We start from the raw sequence: 21,472 nt of genomic DNA, 5'->3' as shown, positions 1-21,472 counted from the left end.
ATTCATTTTCTAATAATTAGAGCTATGCAAAAGTGGAAAGAGGATCACCTCAACAATCTGAAGTTCCCTTTTCTGGGAGTCTCTTTGGAGCCGGGGTGACCATTTTGGGGGTATGGTGTAGGAGAAGTCCCTGAATGGATACTAGTTGGACTAGATGCCTTTGCCCTTCCAGCTTTGAAATTCTATGATTTCTTTTAATATGCTAAATTTCCCACTTCAAAGGAATATCTGATAGTATGCCAGGCACATAGTAAGTACTTAATAAATACATGTTGACTGATCATATTTAGTGATAGATTAGAGCAAAGGACAAGAAAAAGAAAAAAAATAAGCATTTATATAAAACTTTAATGTTTATGTGGTACTTTGTACAAGTATCTCATTTTATCCTGTTTGAGGATGTAAGGTTAACCTGTAAGATATGTGTTATTCCCATTTTACAGATGAAAGAACTAAGGTAGACATAGTAAGTGACCTGACAACCAATAAGTATTTAAGGTAGGATTTGAACTTGGGTTTTCCTGATCTTTCCTCCCCCCAATTCAAGGCTCTATCCACTGTGCCACCTAGAGGGGGGATGCAAAAGAGGGTTCCCAGGCTGGAAACAATACCAGAGCTGGGCCACGTTCCTCTTTGTGAGAGATAATCCTTTCAAGTTTGGGATTTAAGGTAAAGAGGACAACCTAGTGGAAGACCCTCTTAGATCTGAAATTCCCTTTGCTTCCAGTTTTCATTGTAGAGTTTCTCTTTGTGTGTCCACATGAGTCTAAAAACATATCCCTTTTTTTCTTCCTTTTCTCTTTTTGGGACTTGAGTTTGGTTTGGGTTTTTGTGTATGTTTTTTTTTTAAATCAACTTACAGTTGAGGAAATCTGCCCTCCACTAAAGGCTTACACTAGGGCTCTCAAAAACTCTGCTGAGGAAACTAGAAGATGTTTCCTGGACAGGCCAGAGGACAAACCTTATCTATTGTCTAAGGACCAGCCTTGCCAAGTTGAGAAAGATCTATCATCAAGTTGGCTTCAGGGGGATGGATTTTGTAATCATAGTATCTTAAAGACCCCTTACTAGAATTCAGAGAGGTTGAAACCTGGTTAAGTGGACAGGATCTTTACATGTGTCACGTGATAGGTAGTGGAAGGGCTGTGGAAAAGCATGACATAGGTGGAGAGAGACAGAGTGACAGAGAAGTGACAGGGAGACAGAGATAGAATGACAGAGTGAGAGAGTGACAGATAGGTAGAGATAGAGTAGCAATGAGAGTGACAAGACAAAGAGAGACAGGGAGACAGAGAGAGAGACAGAGACAGAGAGAGACAGAGACAGAGACAGAGAGACAGAGAACAAACCAGATAGTATATAGATATGGATAAAGAAGGGGCAGCTAGGTGGCGCAGTGGATAGAGCACCAGCCCTGAATTCAGGAGGACCTGAGTTCAAATCTGATCTCAGACACTTAATACTTCCTAGCTGTGTGACCCTGGGCAAGTCACTTAACCCCAGCCTCAGGGGGGAAAAAAGATATGGATAGAGAGACACTGATATAGGTAGACAGTTATAAAGACATAGGGATAGACATAGAGATATAGATAAATATGTCTAGACAGACAGACAGATATGGTCGGGTAGATAAATGGATAGATTGGCAAGTAGGTGGATGGGTGGATGAATTGATGGAGAGATATGAATAGATGGATAGAGATAGACAGGGAGAGATGACAGATACAGATGGGCATAGATAGATGCACGGAGAAATGGACACAAATAGAGATAGGAAGTAGATGGATGGAGGAAGAAAGACGGAAATGTGCAGTTGTGTAACCTGTGTAAGGTCCCTCACTCTCAGTTTCCAAGCCACATTCTGAGAACAGTGTCAATCTGCTGGTAGAGGAGTTTCCTCACCAGGAGTCAAATGTCAAATGAACTCAGGCATCTGGTTTGCCAAACAAAATGCGTTTTTACAGGTTGTCCTAAAAGTTTTAGTGTAGTTTTAACTATTACTAGTCAGTAATGGAAGATAAGCCGGTCAGTGGACAAACATTTATTAAGCACCTACTACATGCCAGGTGTTGCGGATCCAAGAAAGCCGCCGGACTCCCAGTGCTAACCCTGCAAGCCAAGATACGGCCCATTTCCCCATTAATTGCCTCCTAGAGTTCTGCTTCTTCCTCTCCGCCTACGTGTTTTCTAGTAATTTTATCCAAGCACCTGTCCGTGCGATCCCGAGCGCCGCAACCTCTCTTGTCGGACCTGAGCCCCGGAAAGGGCGGACCCCGGAGCGCCGGCTGCCGGTGGAGCGGCTGTGCCCCCGCGTTCTAGCAGGTCTGGGAAGGCATTGGCTGCATTTTTTTTAATCCGCCCCGACCTTCTCTCCCTCGAGCTCACATCCTTTCTTGCTACAGCACATGTGACACCGAGGGTGCCGGGACAAATCTGGCTCTGCTCAGGCGGCGGGTTGCTCTGTCCCAGTTATTTTTAATTAGCTGAGGGGGGAGGGGAGGCCGTCCAATGCCTTTGCGATTTTCCAGAGGGGGAAAAATGGAGGGAGAAGAGAGAAAGGGTAGGGACGCCAGAGAGAAGGGGGGCGAGAGATGGAGCGGCTGCGCTCGGCTTTGAGGCTCACCTAGAGTGTTGAATTTGGTCAAGTCAGTGACCCGAGGAGGACCCGGCTTCCCCGCTCGGTTGGTAAAGAGGGAGTCTAGGAACGTGCTGACTCTGGGGAAGGCCCCAGAGAGAGCCCCGAGGGCCTGTGTGCGAGCGGGGGAGGAGGGAGAAAACTGTCGGGGACGGCAAAAACAAACAGGCCCGAGGTTTTTAACAAAAGAGCTGCGGCTTCTGCGAGCCTAGGAAAATGGAAAAGCAAATCCCGGAAGCAGGCGCTGCCTCTCGGGGCTGCCCGAGGCCCTCGGGTGCGCTTGTAGGCAAAGTTCTGGGGCCCAGGAAAGGGCCCGGCGCGCTGCAAGGGCCAGGTGGAGTAAAAGCAGCCGGCTCGCTGGCCCGCGTGAGAGGGAGAGAGAGACGGAGAGAAAGGAGGGAGTCAGAGAGACAGGCAGAAAGGAGGCAGAGACGGAGAGAGACAGATGAGAAACAGGAGAGACAAAAAGAGAGAGACGGGAGACAGGGAGAGACAGATGAGAAACAGGAGAGACAAAAAGAGAGAGACGAGAGACAGGAGAGAGACAGGGAGAGACAGATGAGAAACAGGAGAGACAAAAAGAGAGAGACGGGGGGAGACATGAGAAACAGGAGAGACAAAAAGAGAGAGACGGGAGACAGGAGAGAGACGGAGAGAAACAGGAGAGACAAAAAGAGAGAGACGGGGGGAGACATGAGAAACAGGAGAGACAAAAAGAGAGAGACGGGAGACAGGAGAGAGACGGAGAGAAACAGGAGAGACAAAAAGAGAGAGACGGGAGACAGATGAGAAACAGGAGAGACAAAAAGAGAGACGGGAGACAGGAGAGAGACGGGGAGAGACAGATGAGAAACAGGAGAGACAAAAAGAGAGAGACGGGAGACAGATGAGAAACAGGAGAGACAAAAAGAGAGAGACGGGAGACAGGAGAGAGACGGGGAGAGACAGATGAGAAACAGGAGAGACAAAAAGAGAGAGACGGGAGACAGGAGAGAGACGGAGAGAAACAGATGAGAAACAGGAGAGACAAAAAGAGAGAGACGGGAGACAGGAGAGAGACGAGAGACAGGAGAGAGACGGGGAGAGACAGATGAGAAACAGGAGAGACAAAAAGAGAGAGACGGGAGACAGGTGAGAAACAGGAGAGACAAAAAGAGAGAGACGGGAGACAGGAGAGAGACGGGGAGAGACAGATGAGAAACAGGAGAGACAAAAAGAGAGAGACGGGAGACAGGAGAGAGACGGAGAGAAACAGATGAGAAACAGGAGAGACAAAAAGAGAGAGAGGGGAGACAGGAGAGAGACGGGGAGAGACAGATGAGAAACAGGAGAGACAAAAAGAGAGAGACGGGGAGAGAAAGAAGGCACAAAGCAGAGAGAAGGGAGACAGAACAGGAGGGACGGGGAGAGAGGCCGGGCGGTGAGAGAGCATCAGGTGCGAGACTGGCGCAGGCACACCGAAAGCTGAGATTGGGGAGAGCAGTTCCCGCACGATGGTTTAGGTCATGTGACAAATTCACAATGGCCATTCTCATTAGCAAAAGGTAGGTTTATTTATAAGAGGAGTGTACAGACAAAATGAAGAGATAATAGACGCCGAGAATGGTAAATGTGAAATAAATTTGGGAGCGCATATACTTAGCAAGGAAAGGGGTTTTTAACAATTAACAATGGAAAGGACAAGTTCCCTAATGGAACTCACAATTAACAGAAAAAAGGGAATATGCCTCGAGGTGGGAGTGTGCCCTAACTGGCGGGCTAAATCCATAGAAGGAATTGCCCAGACTGCAAGAGTTAGCCATAATTAGCAATAACAAGGAGACAAAGGGGGGCAGGAGAGGAGCCACCAGGAGCTATGGGGGAGGAGTGAAGAGAAGACACTTCTGGAAAGAACACTATGGAGGGCCGAGCCACAAGGGAGTCAGCAAGCGGGGCTTGGACCAGTAACAGATTTAGGGGGAATTTAACCTTAGGGGTTTGACCTAACTTGTCTTTTTGATTGGATAGTATAAGGTGGGGTTACCTCCCTAGTGGGGTAGGACTGTAAGGTTGAGCTGATCCCCATCAGTGCCCTTCCCGGCTTGCATCAGGAAGTAATTTGTCAATACTTTAGGCTTTCTCTGCCCAGCCCACCTAGTGACCCAGGACTCATCCTGGGAAAGGAGAAAAAGAAGGAAAAAAAAAAAAACAGAGGGAAGAAAAACAGTAGCAAAAGAAAGAGAGGAGGGGAGATGGGAAAGGAGAGGGGACAGAGGAAAAGAGGGGAGGAAGGAGAGAGATAGAGAGAGGAAGAGGGAAGGAGAAAGAGGAAGGGAGGGGAGAGAGTCATTTCCATACTTCTCTACCAAAGCTACTCTGGTTATTTATAAGAAATTTGGCCCCCTGGTGGTACTGATGCTTAAAAAACAGCCTCTTTGATAGAAAACTTCTATGGAAAGAATTGTGAATTTAGTCAAAGGATCTGAGTTCAGATCCTACCATTGGTATTTCCTGTGTGACCTTGGAACAAATGATATCTTATTCAGCCCCTTTTTTCACAAGCCATTATTCTAATGTTTAAAATCTGGATCTTAAAGCCCTCAGCAAAAGCCTTTCTAAGGGCCTTGTGGTCTGAGAATGATCACTTCCATTTGGTAGCTGGGAAAACAGCAAAGCTCCAATGTGTACTTTGGTGCTCTAGACTGAGGAGCGATGGTTCAGAGGTGGAAAGAAGGATAAAGGCCCTCCAGTCTGAGTCCTTAATAGATGAGGAAACTGAGATACAGAGATATCATGACTTGTTTCCACTGTGCTGTGCACTCAACCCAAGTTAGTGCACAAGTTAGTTTTTTGTTTATTTTGGAGGGAGTCCTACTATTCCTTCCCACAGGATCGTTGTTATCTTTTCAGGTTTCTGGTCTCGTTCATGAAAATATCCCAGGACAACGTTCAGAAAATCCCGAACTTCCCTCCACTCCTCCACCTTAGATTTTGAATGTGGTCTTCTGCATTTCTTTTATCCTTCCTTTAGGTGATAAAAGTATCTCCTTACCACCAAGCCCAGAACATTTTGTCAACCTCATTCATTCAGCAGAGCTGGTTGAATGTGTTGAGATATATTATTTACCCAAATTCTGAAGCAAGCAACATCCTTTTTTGAAGGATTCTTAGGCTGGACAGGTTCATATGCCAGGCTTGCTTATTTACCTATCTCAGGTGTCTCCATTCTCATTAAGAGCAAACTGCTCCAGGTTGGTTGAACTTCGGTCTGTGTGAGGAGTACACAACATGAAACCAAAAGATCCAGCTTCTTACTGGCTGTGGCTTTGGCAACTTCTCTGAACCTTAGTTTCCTTACCTACCAATAAAAAGGGAGGGGGAACATGGATAATAAGACTTTAACATTTTTAGAGAAAAGACAACCTAATATCTGCCTCCAGCCATCTATCTCCCAAACATCGGATGTCCTCTAAAAGATTTCAAACTCATTATGTCTAATAAAAACTGATTATCTTTGTTCTCAAACCTGCCTGTTTTCTGTACTTCTTCATTTCTGTTGAACATATCAACCTGAGAACACATTTGAGTTCTCACAATATATCAAGTTCATCCTTGCCTCTCCCTCCCATATCCATTTAATTTCCAAGTCTTACTCACTCTATCTCCACACCATCCCTTGCATTTATCCCTTTTTGTTTACTCACAGCCTATATCATCCACATACAACTTCCATAGCCTCTTTCTTGGGTTATGGCCATGGCCTCCTAATTGATGTCCCTGATTCCAGTCTTTTTCTTCTTCAGTCCATCCCTTTCACTACCTAGTTGCCTTGTCTTTTCCCTGCTGAAGACTATTCAATGGTTCCCAAGTCCTCTATGACAAAATACACTCTTTTATTAGGCATCTTAAAAGCCCTTTCTACTCTGCCTCCAGCTCACATTTCTAGGTATTTCACATTATTCCTCTTCCTGCACTATATGTTCCGGTTGAACTGGCCTTCCTTCTGTACTTCAAATCCAGAGCTACTATTTATAGGACACGTTAAGGTTTGCAAAACACTTTACAAAATTGACTCCTCTCTCTCATTTCCCCATATCTGATTGGTTGTCTTATCCTGTGGTTCTGCCTTGTGACATCTCTTCTATAGATTCCTTCTCTCTTCTGGCCCAGCCACCAACCTGGTGCAGATCTTCCACGCCTTACACCTGGAATAAGGAACTAGTTGCTGATGGATCTCCCTGCCTCAAGTCTCTCCCCGCTTCACACAGCTGTCAAATTGATGTCCCTAAAGCACCTCCCTCTTCAATAAACTGCAGTGGCTCCTCTTACTTATCCCAGTACCAAATATGAGATCCTTTGTTGGGCTTGTAAAAGGCTTCCTGGCCTTTCCTACGTTTCTAGGTTTCTTATGCTTTACATCCTTCTACCCTACTACTGACTTGTCTTGCTGTTTATTCCTCCCTCAAAACATTCCACCTCCTGACTCCAGCATTTTCTTTGGCATCCCCAGGCCTGGAATGCTCTCCCTCTTCATCTCTGCCTCCTGGCTTCCTTTGAGTCTCAGCTAAAGTCCTACTTTCTGCAAAAAGCCTCCCCCAAGCCTCAATCCCCCTAGGTTTCTCCCCACCCCCAGACTTCTCCCAATTTATCCTGTATCTTTCTAATTGGTACTCGGTGTTTTACATGTTGTCTCCCCATCAGATGGTGAACAGGGACTGTTTTTTGTCTTTTCTATTCTCAGTATATTACACAGTGCCAGGAGCATAGTAGGCACTTAAACTTCAGTAGAAAAACCTGATATTGAAACAAATGCCTGCCTTATCCAGGACTTCTGTGATCTTTCTGAAGGTGATGAGCTAATTCCTGCTAAAAGAATTGACAAAGGGAGAGGTGAAAGTTGATACAATGGCAAAACAAATTCAGAACCCAAATATTAATACACCTGAAGTCATGCACAAGTTCTTTTGCATATCCAGAAAAAAGAAAAAAATAGCCAGGACTTTAGTTTTGAACTTGACTAGACAGGTTTCTGAGCCCTCACTGTATAGGAAACTCATTTCATTTGGCTTTGCAGAGATGTTGCTTTCCATCTCTTCCCTATTACCATTGCTACTCGACCTCAGAAGTTGAGACAGTAGACTTAATAAGTATTAGTAAAAGCAGAAGCTAGATGCCAAGGTCTTAATCTGGAGTCTACAGACTTCAAGGGATCCATGAATAGATTTTAAAGGGTCATGAACTTGGGTCAGAAAATATTTGGATAATTATATTGTTTTCTTTTGTAATTCTGTGTATTTTATGGTCCATGGGCTTCCCTACACTGCCAGAGAGGACCATGATACAAAAAACAACAGCTAAACCCTCAACATAGAATATATTCCTGCAAAAGCAACTAAAGTTAAAATTGGACACTTATTAGGTCCTTAATATATTCAGAAGCAAAATCAGAAAAGGGCATAGGCTGGTCAAACAGGAGAGAACCAATAACAGATGGACAGTCTAGGTGTTCTGTTGGTAATGTCAAGAAGGCACTTTGGGTGAACTCCTTTTGTCAAATTTGCTGAAGGACATGGGCAAATGTCCCAATTCTTCCAAAAGAAAAGAGAACGAGTCTTCAAATTATTGAGGAGTATTTGACTTTCATTCCTGGCAAAATTTAAGAATAATAAAAAGTGACAAAAACTTGGCAGGTGATTCCATATGGTGGGCAAGGGAGAAAGAAACACTTTGAAGTGTTTGAACTCTTGTTCTAAGGTTGTGAACCTAGATCAGTGTAAAAATAGTCATGCCTGCAACATAACACCAAAATGTAAAGGAGGGAGCAATTTTAGGGGAAACAATATTGACTTGTTTCTTTAATTCATTTTAAAATTTTAATTTATTTTATTCTGAACTTAATTAAAAAACATTTCCATAACATAATAAAATAGCAAAAAATATATCAAACTGCAAATTCATTATGTAGAACTTGCTGCTCCTTTTGAATATATAGTAAAGATAACATGTGATTTTCTTTTTCCCTTCTTTTCTTCCTCCCTATAAATAACCACCATTAGACACAAATATGTAATGCGTGTGTGCACACATGCACAAGTGTGTAAAATCATTCTATACATGTATTTTTCAGTCTTTATCTGGATGCAGATAGCATTTTCCTTCATAGGTCCTTTGTAGCTAATTTGTTTTTTTATATTAGTCAGGATGATATAGTTGCTCAAAGTTGTTCTTAAAATAATATTGCTGTTACTACAAACAATATTCTCTTGGTTCTGCTAATTTTGAACATGAATTTGAGATGCCTAAGAGACATCCAGATAGAGATGTTCAGAAGGCTTATCAAAAACTAATATAGGAGTAATGAGAGATCAGAGATGAAAGAGATGGAGATTTGGAAGTCATCTGCATATAGATCACTAAAATTCTGAGAATTGATGAACTCACCAATGGAAGGGAGTGTAGAGACAGGACCTTAGACAGCCCTTGGGGACATCCACAGTAGTAGAATGGGTCATGGATGATACACAAATGAAACTCAGAAGGAACAATTATATCAGTAGACAAATCAGAGAAAACAGTGTTAGGAAAACCCAGGAAAGAACATATGGCAATCTAATTCAAATGCTACAGGTATCCTGCAGGATAAAAACCAAGAAAAAACTATTGCATTTTGCAATTAAGAAATTGTAACCTGGAAGACTGCCGTTTTCATATAGTAGTGGATTGGACTGAGATTGCAGAAGGTTGAGAAGTGAATGGGAAGTTTTGGAAGTGGAAGCAGGGAGTATAAAATCATAGTTTGATATTAAAGTCAACTGAAAGATTTTTAAAGATATGGAAAAGTTGAGTATGTTGTAGATACTAAGGAAGCAAGGCTTCAAGTAAAAGAAAGATGTAAAAGACGATGAATGGACTAAGCTACCAGTGGAGAGAGAAGGGAGTGAAATCAAGGTATAGAGCTCGTGACCTTGGTGAGGAGAGAAGCAGAGATGGAGTAAGGGAGGGAATTTTGCAAAGAGATTTTTGAGTCGTAGATGAGAGGAACACACCACATGGGGAAACAGCCTCTGCTTTTTTAAGTAGGAAATGTAGGTTTTTCTGCTGACAGGAAAGGGGGGAAATGATAAAGAACATCTAAAGAGAGAAGAGAAAATCTGAAACAGTTGATGTAAGGAATGTATTAAGAGATTAGTGAAGAAAGAAGGATAGTGAGCACCCAGGTAAAGGTAAATAAATTTGTACATCATTCAAAATCTGAAACAGTTGATGTAAGGAATGTATTAAGAGATTAGTGAAGAAAGAAGGATAGTGAGCACCCAGGTAAAGGTAAATAAATTTGTACATCATTCAATCAGATTTTGTGATTTCTTCTTGCAGTTCTCAGCAGAAGTTGAGCAGGAAATATCAGGGTTTAGCAAAGCATAAATGGCGATAGGATAAGGGGCAAAGGATTCTAGGGGAGAAGATAGTGTACAGTTGAATTTCTTAAGTATAAGGAAGAAGTGGAATGAGTAGAGATTGTGATGAAGATGAAGGAGAAGTCTGTGGAGAGTGAGCAGAAGGATGGGGGAAAGATGGGAAGTTATGTAATCAGAGGGAGGAATTTCTAGATCCTGGCCACAGAACTTATGGGTGATGATGAAATCAAAGGGAAGGCTTTTTCTATGTGACAGAAGTGGAATGATGCTTCTCATGACTAACAAAGAAATTGAATAGGGTTTGAGAGTACATCTTGGTGTGTATTGGAGTCTCTCAAGCAAGAGAGCAATCAGTCCTTAAACAGTTATAAAACACCTACTGTGTAGACAAGATTGAGGCAGTCCTTTAGAAAGGATTTTGTATCCTTGCTCTCTCTTCATTCCCACTTTGATGATACTGAGTTGTATGACTCTCTTTAACCTCACATAGGGCTTTTTTGGCAAGGAAACTGGAGTGGTTTGACATTTCCTTTTCTAGCTCATTTTACAGATAAGTAAACTGAGGCAAACAGCGTTATTTGCCCAGGGTCCCACAACTAGGAAATATCTAAGACTGAATTTGAACTCAGGTTTTCCTGACTCCTGATTCCAGTCACTCTATCCACGGTACCACCTAGCTCTCCATCCCCCCTTAATTACCTTATATCTATTTTCTACCTTCCTAAATAGCAATCATCTGCATTGTAAACTCTTTTGTCTTTGTATTTCCAATACCTACCACAAGAGTACAATACTGTTTATTATTAGCCACAAGCCAAGAAAATATTTCCCAGGGTTTTAACTGAAGTTTTTATCTTAAGGGTCTTTTGATGACTAAAATCAACTGCTCATCGGGCTTGCAGACGAACCAAAGGTATAAGGGATAACTAAAACCTTTGCATACAAAATCATGGCCAGCCAGATTCCCCAGTGCAGCCCAAACCATGTTAAAAGAGGTATTAAGAATGCAGTGCAACATACATAAGGTTAATTTGTAGTTTTCTAATTCTATATGCAGTACTCAGAATTTGAGTTTGCCTTGAGGACAGAATGAGTTTCACAAGACTAAAATATTGGATAGCATCAATTAAAATGAACTTACTTTGGAAGTAGAAGGTTAAGGAAGTGTGACTGGGCAGTGATTATTCTGAAAATGGTCTAAAGATTTCAGTGGGCTAAAAATTCAAGAGAAGACTTATCCTGTTTAGTTCTAGAAGGCAGACCTGGAAACCATGGGTAGAAGTTATAAAGAAGTAAATTTAAGTCAGATGTTTGAAAAAATCAGTCCCAACAGTGAGAGCTACCCAAAAAGTGAATTAGACCACCCTGTTGCACTCACTAGAGGTCTCCAAGAACAGACCATGTCCAGTGTTTGTAGAGGGGATCATTGGGTACAAACTGGAGTAGATAGCTTTGTAAGGCTCTTTCACCTTGATTCTGGAATGGAATCTGTCAGTCACTACCAACAGATTATTGAACATCCAGCACCAGCCTAGCGCTCTCCTGCCCTGTGCTCAGGAAGCAGGAAAAAACTGTACCTCCATCTACCACAACATGAACCATGCCAAAAACTTGAAAAATGAGCAAATGAAAAGATGCTTTAGGGTTGTAAAATAAATCCCTGAAGTCTTTCAGCCTCTCTCAATGTTTTGATCACCAATGTTGACAGATTGTAAATTGGGATAGGAACATCTTAAACATTTGATAGTACCTTATTTATTTATTTATGTGGCATATAAAACTAGAATTGATTTCTTTTTTTCCTTTCAGTCTCAACAGGATTTTTCTTTCAGGAGCATATCATTCTCCTTCAAGCCCTAAAGTCTGATTGTGTGTCTTTGTGATTATGTGTGCATGTAGTTATTATCCTTTGTGAAAGAAGAGGGAGGAAAAAAATCTTGGGCATTGAGGAAATCTCATGAATCAAAAACAGACTCCAAAAATTTGGCCTCGTGGTGTTTATCCTATTCATTCTTCTTTTGAACTGCTAATAACTTAATATAGTTGTAAGAGCCCAAAGAGTCCATCTAGGCCAATTTGAAGGATCTTCTCTATAACAGTCCTGCTGTCTTATCTGCAGTAAGGAAGAAGCCTCCTTCTGAGGAACTCATTTCACTTTTAACAAAAGTTAAGGGTCTGAGCATGAGGAAAGGGAGAGGTGGGGGGGGGGAAGGAAGAATAGTAGGGATGGGATGTGTGGTATAAGGTGGAAAAAGGGGAATTATTAACGGAGTCGCTGTAATGTAACTAACATAATAAATTCTAGTGGCTCCCTTTTACTTCCCAGATCAAATATAAAATCCTGTTTGACTTTTAAAGCCCTTCTTAAGCTGGTTCTTACATCCTTCTCCTACTCCCATACTTTACAAGGAGACCCCAACCTCCTTAATGTTCCTCACAGGAGAGACTTGATCTCCTGATTCTTAAACATTTTTACTGACTGTCTCCTACTTCTGGAATGCTCTCATTCTTCATATTCTCTGGTGCCTTTAATACACTAGACAATGATTTTTTTCTTGGAGACCTCTAGTGAGGGACAGTATGGCAACCTACTTCACTTTTTGGATAGCTTTCTTGTTAGAGACCCACCTTACTAGTCCCCCTTCATATTAATGCCGTCCCTCTGATATCACTGTATCCTATAACAGTTATAAACTGTTTATATGCTGTTTCCTCCACTACTTGTGAGCTTCTTGAGGACAGAGATGGTTTTCTATCTTTATTTGTATCCTAGCACTTAGCATTATGGTGATGACTGAAATCAACTGCTCATCAGGCTTGGCACATAGTAGGCACTTAATAAACATTTGAACACTCTCATAGATAATGATTCACTATCATAGAATGCTAAATTCTCAGAGATAGAACAAGCCCCAGAAGTGAATGTTAACCTACAGCAGGATCTCAAAGAGATTCTTGGTCACACTTTTGGTAAACTTTGTGGTTAATAAAATGCTTTCTTATTTAAAAGTAAATTAAAATTGCTCTTTTGGCAATTTATGCTTCTAATAGAAACAGAGGATCCATTTCAAATCATTTTCAGAGATTCTAGTCAATCCAAGAACAGTGGGCTTTAAATTGAGGGTAGTTCAGCTTGATTATTTTACAAAAGAAATAACCAAAATCCAAGTATGTTTGCTACCATAATCTTTTGTGGAAAAGATTTAAATGAGTAAAAATTATTTTTATTTTCCTATTGCATTAGTCTTGGAAATGATTCTACAAAAATAATGTAGATCATGCTGTTTTATTTTAAAATCTCTTATGAATGTTGACATTAAACATATTGAATAATAGAAATGGTTTTGATTTCTCCAGTTTTTTGTCTTAATGCTTCCATAACATTATTCAACCTAAAATTTTCCTTTTAAAAATACAAATTTGCATTTGCTACAACTAAATTGAAATTTTTGACTATTGACTTTTAACAAACATTAGAAAATGGTCAGTTTTATTAAGGGTAAAAAAAAATCCCTTTGTTGGAATTTAAACAGTTCATTGGTGTTAATTATCCTGTTTCAGTGTATACAATGTCTATGTTCCAGGATACAATATAAAATTCTTTTTGCATCAAGATCAATGCAAAACATTGATGCAATGCATCATGAAAAGAAAGTTTGTATTTAATGAGAAGGTGCTTTATGTTGTACTTTTTGGAATTTTTTTGAAAAGTTATTTTATTTGGAATTACTCTGAAGCTGTTAATCTTTTTTAAATAGTAAAATGTTGCAGGTTTCTAAAGTAAAATAAAATGCTTTCTTTACAAATACTCTAAACATATATAAGCAGGTAGCATGAAAGGAGAGAGGGAAGTTGGTGCTTTGTCTATGCTCCAATCAAAGAAACATCTTCCATGATTTCTGATAATACTTGGAGCATATTATTCTTAGTAATAATGATAGCTGACATGTAGCTCATTTTAAGGTTTACAAAAACATATGTACTGTCTCACGGCATCCTTAGAATGGGCTTGGGAGATATTAACTCCCATTTTACAGAAGAGGAAATTGAGATTCAGGAATATTGTCATTTCCTCATAGCGTCCTTTCAGTCTGGGACTAATGCCTTCCCCAAGGAAGGACTGAATTCAAATGTTACCTCAGACCCTAGGCAAATCATTTTACCCCTGTCTGCCTCAGTTTCCTCATCTGTAAAATGAGAATGCTAGTAGCACCTACCTCACTAGGTTGCTGTGAGAATAAAATAAGGTAATATTTGCAAAACACTCTATCAACTTTAAAGTGCTATGTAAATGTTAACTAGTGTTATGTTTGGCCACAATTATTTCCATGTTATCTCTTTATTTAGAATGGGAGCTCCTCTAAGGCTAGGCTTGTATGCCTTTCTTCATATCCCCACCACTTAGCACTGTACCTGGAATATAGTAAGGGCTTAATAAATATTTGTTGACTGACCTCTACTAGGTATCAGAAATAGGATTTTAACTGAGAACTTCCTGTTCCTCCAAGTTCAGCCTCCTTTCCATTATACTACAAAGACTGATGCTTTTTTCTTATCAGACTATTTTCTCTGAAAACTTCAACCTTAGGAAGTTGCCTAGAACATTGAAAAGGGAAAAAAAGGAAGGATTTATTTGTCATCTGCTGTATACCAGGCACTATGATAAGCATTTTACAGATAAGTCACTTAATCGTCACCATCACCCTGGAAGCTAGGTGCTATTATTAAGGAAACAGAGGGAGACAAATTAAGCTACTTGCCCAAAAAATGTCTCAGGGCAACTTTGAAGTCAGATCTTCCTGACTCTGGACCAGTTCTCTATCCACAGATCCATCCGTCACATTTTCTTTAGTAGACTTGAATTCACTTAAGAGCAGGGACACTGTTTTATGCATATTTTATATCTTTCCTAGCATTTAGCACCGTGTTGTGCATATACTAGGAACCATTTGCTGAATTCAGTCATATGTTCTGTTTTCAATCATATGTTGACTGTCTGTTGCCTTTTTTGTATCCCCAGGGCTTAACACAGTGCCTGGTACATAGTAGGTGCTTAAGGAATGTTTAATGATTGACTAGACAAAGAAAGAATTATAGCTTTAACTCTGGTCGGGGACCTCGGAGGTTATGTCCAACAGCCTTGGCAGATAAGGACATTGAGACACAGGAGCTGATCCAAGGTCAGACAGGACAAATTAGTTGTAGGTCTGCTTTTGTAGCAGCTTTGCTGATTCAGAATCCAATAGATGTTAATCTAGAAAATCTCTTACTGTGGGTGTAGAGAGCTCCTTTAGGCCCATGATACTAGAGAGAAGACATAAGGATCTTTTCCCCAGTTTAGTCTTCCCCAACTTCTTCCCCTTTCCTGTATGTATCAGCCAGGCCTTTAAAGCCAGTTCCCTTTTCTGACTTTCTAATGCACATGAGAGTTTTGCCCTCAAGTTCATGGGTGACATTGGGATAGACTCAGAATTTTTGGTGGTCCCTCCCACGGACGCCAGATGTGATCTCCTAAGGCAAAGGGACAATCAAGTCCTGTGCGCCCCAACTTGGACCCTGAATCCTAGAGGAAGGGAGGAGGAGCATGAAGTCGCCAAATGTCTGACTCTTTTATTTCATAGAACTGTGGTTCAAAAGAAGAATACATATGAAATACTATTGTTGCAAAGTCAAAAACACTATCCCAGGAAATGCATAAATTTGTATTTCTCTTTACTGAGTGGATAAGAATATCCCAATAACTAAGGCTTGGTTTTATACAAGTTTATAAACGTTTACACATGTTACACACACACACACACACACACACACACACACACACACACACACATTGTGGCACTTTAGAGAGAAAACTGCTTGTGAGTCCAAAGACTTGAGTTTGAGTCTCGCCAACATTGGACAAGTCTCTCTGAGTCTCGATTTCCTTGTCTGTAAAATAGAAGTGATGCTACTTACTCTTCCTAGAGTGTTTGTGAGAATGAAATCAGATAAATGGGTGGAAATGTATATTGTTAATTGTAAAGCTTTGGGGCACTGTGAGGCAACAGTGTTGTTATTGCTATATAGTACTAAATTCAGCAGTCAAATTCAGCAAGCTCTTGACAAGCGACTAATCAGTGATTTCATGCAAGACATTGGAATGAGATCTAAAGGGTCTTCATGCCTCTCTGAAACTACATGGTATTCTTTTCTTTGAATGTTAAAAAAGGAAGAATTTTTGAGAGTAGCATTAACTCTTTGCCTCCCTTGCCTAAACCTTTCAAAACTAGAATAAGAGAAGATGGAGGTGCTACGTTGTTGAGAGAATACTCAAGTTTATCTGTTCAGGTTCTGGGATCATTATGAGATTTACTAGCTAGGTGACCACGGGCAAGCATTTCTCTAAGCTTTGGTTTTTTTCATCTTTGAAATGGGCAAAATAACACACATATAACAAGGCTTCTTAAATTTTTTTCTATTTAGGATCTTTTTCATCTTTTCATCACCCTTTTCCTCTGAGAAATTTTTATGCCATCCCAGGTATATAGATATATAAAATAAGCATGCAAATCAAACATTTACTGATAATAAATCATGTTTTAAATTTCATTTTTAAAAAATTCTTTGACATACATATAATTTACACACTAATTTTCATTTTTTGACATACAAAATTGTTTATTTTTGTAAAGAATTAAATCTTGGTGGAATATTTAATACCTTTTACTGATTTATTTTATTTATTTTTGCAAATCCCACATTCCATTACATAACTCCATTTGGGGTTGAAACCTACAGTTTAGGTTTGACCTAGGATACCTACCTCACAGAGTTGTTATGATCAAATGAGAGAGATTATATAAAGTACTTTGCAATCCTTAAAGCAATATATAAATATCTATTTTTATTTAATTTTTTTTACTCTGGTAATGGTAGAGAAGAATGAGTAAGCCTGATATAGCTTATTGATGATCATCCCTTTATGTCCAGAATCAAATACAAAATGCTTTCTTTGGTTACAAATGAGCATTGTGGAGACAGAGATTTGATTTAAATTAAAGAAAACTTCCTAGTACTTAGAACTGATCAAATGTGGGGATGGGCTACCCCCCCCCACCAGAGGTTTTCAAGCAAAGGCTTTTTGGCTACTTAAAGGGAGCTGTTTTACAAGGGATTCCTATTCAGAACAGGTTATTGAGGTCTCTTCCAACTCTGAGATTCAATGGTAATTTAATTCTGATTAAAAAAAAAAAAAGCCTTCCAGAACCTTGTACTGTACTGACTGACACGGGAGTCTTAAGCTTTGGACTGGAAGAGTTTCAAAACCATGTAATCCAGCTTTGTCCTTTTGTGGATGAGGAAACTGAGTCTCAGAGGGGATAAGTGACCTCACTGTAAGTACTCTTGCAAGGCTCAGTGCTAGGTTACAAACAAGTCTCCACTTCACAGATGAAAAAAAAGAAGGGGGACAGAATGATCAGCATACCTTGAGGTCAGAGGACTTGAGTTCATCATCTCGAACATTTAGTACCTGGATGATGATGGACAAGCACTTAAATCTCTGCACCTTCAGGTGCCCTATTGTAAAATGAAGGGATTGACTTGACATGCTCTCTCAGTTCGTTCCCCCTTCTTTGATCTTACTGGAATAGAACTGGGGACTGGGAACAAGAGCCACTGGTTTTTACTCCTCCATCCCCTTCCTTGATGGTGCCCCTTCCCCTAATATGTGCGTTTCTGTGGCCCCACAAGGTGGAGAGGAGCCATGTGCATCCATGCAGAATCAGTTAACAAGCCCTGTTAGCAAGGCCCCAAGAAGCCAGAAGCCTCCTTTTGGTAGCTTTGATATCTTGACAGGATACATCCTTTGCAAGCTTCCAGACAACACTGTTATTTCCCCTGACAGTTCCAGGAAAAAGCCATTAAATGAGAAGTGGCACCCCCTCCAAAGCCATGAGGTGGGAGGCTTTGAAATCTGGCACGTTGCTCCTTTGGGGCGCTGGAAGCTGACAGATACCTCTAGGGTACATGGGCTCTCAGTTCTGACCCTCCTAGGTCTCTCTCTTGTCCCTGTTAGGTTTGTGCAAAGTCCTGAGGATGTCGAGCACCTCCAAAGTCTGACTGCTCACTGTCTCGGGACTTAAAATGCTTCATTAAAGAGTTCAAATATCAGAGGCATTTCCCTCATCCTGACAACTAAGCCATGTGTCATCTTCTTGAAGACCAGGGCTATTGGGCTCTGTGACCTATTTTCTCTGGCCCCTAAGACCGCAGGCCATTTTGGGGAAAGGGCAAGAAATGTCACAGGGCCAGAATGCCCATCTTTGGTGTGGAAGAAGCTTTGTTCTCAGAATAATAACAATGAGGAAGAATGGATAGACAGATAAACTAAAGGAAAAGGGATGGAGAAGTGGTTACTTAAGAAAGCATCTGGCTGTGCCATTTTACAAGTCAGCCTTTTATAAATTTAATATGGTGAGTAAGGAGGAGTCGGCTAAACTGGAAGGATAAATGCCCAAAATAATGATAAGCCACTCCTAGAATTAATTTTAAAATAACCCCGCAGTCCGCTGGCCAAAATAGCTTCTGCAGAGCCAGATGATGCCATAGTTGCTTTAATTTAGGACTCATCCACATGTCTGGTTTGGGATTTCATTGATGGAATCGGAGAACCTCAGAGTTGGAAAGGATATTATAAGGTATCTCATCCAACTCCTTTCTAAACAGAAATCCCTGTGGAAAAAAAGACATGCTCCATTATTTTTGTGTCACACCTTGGCAGCCTGGTGACATCTGTGGACCCTTTTTCAAAATAATGTTTTTAAATATATAAAATAAAATATATAGGATTGCCAAAAAACTGATTACATTGAAATGCAGTTATTGGAATTTTTCTTAAGTTTCCAGGCCCCAGATTAAGAATATAAGCTCTTGTGTATATATAAATATATCCACATTTAATTGCAGCCTTTTTGGGGGAAGGGAGGTAGAAAGGGGGGAAAAAAGAATATAGTAAAAGTGCATGGAAAAGAACAAAAGCACCTACAAGGAAGCAAAGCAAAGATAGGCAGCTCTGAACATAATATGCAGTATTTGTTATATAGGCTTTCTTGATGTGGAAATTTATTATTTTCTATCTTGAATCCTTTTTTATGTTCTGCTGTACCCATGACAAAATTTTTCTTCTTCTATTTTATATTTGTCATAAATATTTTTTAAAGAAAAAAAACACATGCTATATACTTTTTCTACTCATGATCCCTTTTGGCCTGAGAAATTTTTATGTGACTCCTAAATATACAGGTATATAAAATAGGTTTACAAATCAAACATTTTCTGATAATCAAAATTTTGTGGCCCTCACATTCAGTTACAATACCACAGTTTAAGGAACTGGACTCTACTGTATATCCAGCTACTGGTGATCCACTTTCTTCTTAGAGACTTCAGAAGCATTGAAGCCACTACTTCCCGAAACATCTCATTCTACTTTTAGACTGACAGCCCCTATTTGTTGAGAAGTCTTTCCTTACATTGTATTTCTCTCTCATTGTTCCTGTTACAGCTTCTGGAACTAAGCAGAAGAGTCAATCTTTTGCCTTACAGCCCTTCAGATATCTGAAGACTTCTATGATGGTCTTCTTCCCATCCATTCCTCTCTCTCTCTTAAAAAAAAAGAAAAAGAAAAAGACTTCAGGATAAATATATCTAATTAGATTAACATGACATGATTTCAAGCCCCTTCACCCTCTCTACTCATCTGATAGTTTTTCAAAGATATTGCCATCCAGATTTGAACTTCCAAAACCTTCAGGAGAGTTCTGACCATCACAGACAGCAGTGGGTCTTTTGCCTACCTGTCTGTCTTATCCTAGACACTAATTAATGCATCAGATTACCATCTTTTTTGGCTATTCTATCACTATCTCTTCTCTGTCCCATATTCATATGGTTCATAAGCAGATCTTTATAGAACCTTCATCATTATGTCTTCACTTCTTATCCCCTAACTTTATTCCCAGTATTCATTCACCTCACAAAAAGGGAAGAACCACTAAGGAGATAAAGGTAAGCCCCCCAACAAACAATTTGGAGAGAGGCACCATCTTTTTAACCTATCTCCACCATGGCAATACATAGTAACTCCAAGATGTATATCTGGAGAAGAGGTCTCTGAAGTCATAGAATCGTAGTTGGAAGGGGAACTCCAAAGTTATTTGCAACTCCTACCTGAAGCATGAATTCCCACTACATTTTCCTAAAAATGCTTCTCTAGTCTCTGCTTAAATACTTCTAGCAATAGGAAATTTTCTGTCCTATAAGATAATGTTGGGAGGCAGCTAGGTGGTACAGTGGATAGAGCACCAGCCTTGAATTCAGGAGGACCCGAGTTCAAATCTGGTCTCAGACGCTTAACACTTCCTAGCTGTGTGACCCTGGGCAAGTCACTTAATCCCAGCCTCAGGGGAAAAACAAAAACAAAAACAACAACAAAAAGATAATGTTGGAAAAAAATCATTAAGAAATTCCTCCAGATGTTGATCCACATACTCCCTCCCTACAAGTTCTACTTATTAATCTTAAATCATAAATTGGATCATGGGTCCTCAGAAGCCATATATCATAACACCACCTGTGTGTTATAGCTGGGAAACAAAAGCCCAGTGTGATAAAATTACCAGATCAAAACCACATTGATGTAAAAGTCAGTGGGCTCTGAACTAAGGTCTGATACTGGTTCTTTCCACTATACCATGATCCTCTCTGGATTGTTGTCACAGCTCTATACTTTATACCATCTGCCCAGAATGAAAGAAATGCTTGGATTGAAATTCAAAATGTCAGCTCTCCAGGAGCCATCTGGGACAGATTTGAAGTGACTAGTGAAGACATCTTGGTAGAGTGGAAGTCATTATCTCCCAATGAGAGATAATGCCTTAATTCATAGATAGGAAAACTAAACTTTTAGGGAAAAAAACAAAGACAAACACATATTCATCCACATATGATATTTTGTGGGATTTTTTTTCCTTCAATGCATATAATGTCCCCATTTTTTTTCCTTCATGATCTATGATCCATGAGAGGCAATGGCCCAGTCACTGGAATGAGACTAATTTCATCTGCCACTGAAAGAACACATGAGAAACAGGTGTTTAATTTAAGTGAAGTAGTTTTTGTTGTTTTTTTCCCTGTCAATGCACAGTTTGCTGCTACCTAATTTAGAGACACTAGCGAGTCTGGTCCAGAGTTCAGTTCAGTGAATACTAAATGTGACTTGTACCACCAAGACAGAAATAACTTATTAGGTAATTATTTTTATTTTCATCCATAGTCTCTATCTGAACTAAAGAAATGATTTGCCCCAAAAGCCCTGAAGCCATATATATTCCTGTGTCTTTGCATGTAATCCTTAGCAAGCTTTTTTAAAAGCCCCTACTGTGTATTAGGTGGATAGAGCACC

The 21,472-nt window shown here is 40.3% G+C and overlaps 1 protein-coding gene across 20 annotated transcripts in view; it reads left to right on the top strand.

Annotated features, from left to right (window-relative positions):
- The window catches only part of ZHX2 (zinc fingers and homeoboxes 2), a 220,918-nt gene that overhangs the window by 179,930 nt on the left and 19,516 nt on the right, over positions 1-21,472 (top strand). Inside the window, exon 1 of one of the 20 annotated variants that reach the window (XM_074266368.1) lies at positions 1,589-2,322. The exons of 17 other annotated variants lie outside the window; for them this stretch is intronic. The gene's annotated coding sequence lies outside the window, so the exon portion shown is untranslated. Of the gene's footprint in view, positions 1-1,588; positions 2,323-2,658; positions 2,682-21,472 lie in introns of those variants that run through there. 2 more of the 20 variants (XM_074266428.1, XM_074266397.1) reach the window with 2 other exon arrangements.

This window comes from Sminthopsis crassicaudata, chromosome 1 (assembly GCF_048593235.1).
Source record: "Sminthopsis crassicaudata isolate SCR6 chromosome 1, ASM4859323v1, whole genome shotgun sequence".
In the NCBI taxonomy this organism is placed as follows: domain Eukaryota; kingdom Metazoa; phylum Chordata; class Mammalia; order Dasyuromorphia; family Dasyuridae; genus Sminthopsis; species Sminthopsis crassicaudata.
The sequence above is the reverse complement of the archived record's forward strand: the minus strand, read 5'-3'. Positions and strand labels throughout refer to the sequence as shown.